The sequence below is a fragment of the Fragaria vesca genome, linkage group LG2 (genome assembly GCF_000184155.1).
Source record: "Fragaria vesca subsp. vesca linkage group LG2, FraVesHawaii_1.0, whole genome shotgun sequence".
NCBI classification, from domain to species: domain Eukaryota; kingdom Viridiplantae; phylum Streptophyta; class Magnoliopsida; order Rosales; family Rosaceae; genus Fragaria; species Fragaria vesca.
The window spans coordinates 24,736,025-24,739,308 of NC_020492.1; positions in this window are offsets into that span (position 1 = coordinate 24,736,025).

Genomic DNA, 3,284 nt, shown 5'->3' on the forward strand with positions numbered 1-3,284 from the left:
TCTCTCTCTCTCTCTCTCTCTCTCTCTCTCTCTCTCTCTCTCTCTCTCTCTCTCTCCCTCCTCACCATTACCGCTGCCATCACACCATGAAAGGTCTCGTCGGTCTCTTTAATCCCGTCGCTCTCACCTCCGACCAAGCCGCCTCCCTCAGCCACCACCCCGCCGTCCTCCATGTCTTCGAAGACCGCCGCCGCCACCTCCACACCACCCGCTCGCCGCAGTTCCTAGGGCTTCGAAACCAGCGCGGGCTCTGGTTCGAATCCGACTACAGCTCTGACGTCATCGTAGGGGTTTTCGACATCGGAGTCTGGCCGGAGCATCGGAGCATCTTGGATTTGAATCTCGGCCCGATGCCAAAGCGGTGGAGAGGTGTGTGTGAGACCAGAGACTGACTTGCGGTGAGTAATTGTAACAAGAAGCTGATCGGAGCTAGGTTTTTCATCAAAGGCCATGAAGCCGCTGCCAATGCCAGTGGTCTGATGACGGCGATCAACGGCTCGGTGGAATTCCGGTCTGCAAGAGACGTCGTCGGAAGAAGGTCGGTTAAGAAAGAGGTAGGAGATTTTGAGTGGCTGGTCAACGAATTGAAGATATTGGTTGTGCAGTCAGAGAAATTGTTTGCATTTAGAGCCTAAAATTCTATATGAAAATGATCTATTGGGGGTGATTATTGGGGTCAATAATTATTATTAGAGGTCAGTAACCAAGTTAGTGAAGGTTAGTAACTCGATTATTAGGGTTAGTACTTGATTTTTTTTTCTTCTATTACATTAAGCTAAAATAAGTTGATTATTGGGGTCATTAACCAAGTTATTGGGGGTCAGTAACTAATTATTGGGGGTCAGTAACCTGATTATTGGGGTCAATAACTGATTATTAGATGTCAGTAACTGATTATTGGGGGTCAGTAACCAAGTTATTGGGGGTCAGTAACTGATTATTAAATGTTAGTAACTGATTATTAGGGGTCAGTAACCAAGTTATTGGGGTTAGTAACCAAGTTATTGGGGGTCAGTAACTGATTATTGGGGGTTAGTAACTGAGTTACCGGTGACAAAAATCCGACGACCAAAAAAAATCTGAGTTACTAGGAGTCAATAACTGGCGATCGAAAAAATTCCGGCAAACGGTGACTCGTGACCGGAGTCCGGCGATTGGTGACCGGAGTCCGGTGAGGTTCCGATAAAGTCTTTTCACTCTTTTAATTTCTCTCTCCTTGTACATGTCAAAGTGGTGAGGGTAAAATTGTCTTAAAAATATACAAAAATTATTATTTTATTATGACTTTAATATAGATTTGTGTATTTGGGCATAAATAGGAACACCTTATATTAGAATGGGCTAATATTTATTAAATTCATTAAAATGGGCAATAAGAGATTTAAATTAATACTAAATTTGCATTTTCCCTTATACATTTCATACATAATCTGGGGAGAACAAGAAACAATATTTGTTATTAATTAGGTTGAGTTTGGAACGGTGACAATAGATTACTTGTCTTGATCATCTAATTGAATGCGCACCGATTGTGACTTGTGGGGAAATGAATGCCTATCATCCATTAAATTTCCTTCTGTTTCCTTTTCTCATGCATGTCGAAGCAATATAGGCTACATAGCACTCAAATGAAATGGAGATTCATATTTGAGTAATTGGAAAGTAACCCGACGTGACGATTGTTTTCGTCTCCTCCGTTACCATACCTTCATTCTACTCAATATTATTTTACCTCAAGTAGGATAAACCCATTTCTTGCATGTAAAAGTAAATGTCAAGACACCTCACTAAATGAAAGACATCACCATAATAAATGAGATAAAGATTAGATCGACCCTTAGGCCACCGGATTAGATCGACCCCAAAGAGGATTTTTTTTTTTCTTTTTGGTTACAAAAATGGTAGTTGAGTGAGCTATCACTCTGGGGTCGGGAGCAATTTGTAGGTATGACCCCTCCTTAAGGGATGTTTTTCAAAAGCTAGGGTTCGAACTAAGGACCTCCTATTACCAGGAGAATCCTTGCAACGTCCGCCCCACTTGCAGCCTAGCATGTTTCCACTAGACCAACCCTATCAGGTCCCAAAGTGATTTTATTCACTACAACCTAAAACCTCTAACACAATTGTAGAAGATAAAAGTAAAAGAGATGTGAAACATAAAGAAACAACTAATGTAAGACTCCATGCCTAGCAAAAGTATTAAACGACGAAGTTTGGATAAAGCATCAGTTATAAAATTGGCTTCGCAAAAAACATGTTAAAAGATAATAGACTAAAAAGAGGTCGGCATGTCGTCATTGTTTTTTTTTATTAAAGAGCTGGTGCGGCTGCCCTCAAATATTCATTAATAAAACTGTCGGATATAAGGCGGGACATGAAGCCTATACCCCTTATTACAATAAGAATTTGGAAGAAGTCTCGACATAATATCTAGAATCTCTACCAAGTGCATGTATTTTAACAAAACTGTCGGATATAAGGCGGGACATGAAACCTATACCCCTTATTACAATAAGAATTTGGAAGAAATCTCGACATAATATCGAGAATCTCTACCAAGTGCATGTATTTTAACAAGCACCAACTAGCAAACATGCTACTTTAAAGGCGTCACATCGGTGACATAATGGAAAGATCACTAGATACGTAATACGATTATATATCTCAATATCCAATGAAGCAGCTTTCCTATTATGTTGTCGCCAAATAGTCTCGACGACACTTAATTTTATCTTGACACTAGGAAGTTGCGACAATTTGACCAAGTAAAATACCCGTCTCATACCTAGAGCAGATAAGACACAGGGTGCATATACTAGCACAAGACCCTTCGCACCCTATCAATAGAAAATAGGGTTGCCATTACTAATTGGTAATATTTTAATGTTGGTTGAAAAATATTTAGGCATTCAATAAAACAAAACTCAAATATTTATATATATATATATATATATATATATTTTGGACCAAATTGATTTGATATGCAACATTCATATTTCGGTCGACGCTTATGGCTACCATGCAAACTGCAAGCAGTAGCCAATAGGTAGTGGGGCGCACGTCGACCGATCTTATTGCATGTATGTCACGTGCGTCATAGAGCGTGATGACATTTGATCCTCTTTTGCATGCCCTTTTCTTATTGTGGATGTTTTTCATATTTTTTGCAAACATGAATTTCATGCACTAATCATAGTCCGGTGCATGATCCACGAAGGAGTCAGAGTGCCTTCGCCCTTCACTTCGGAACCAATTTCTATAACTCATATGAGATCTTGATCATT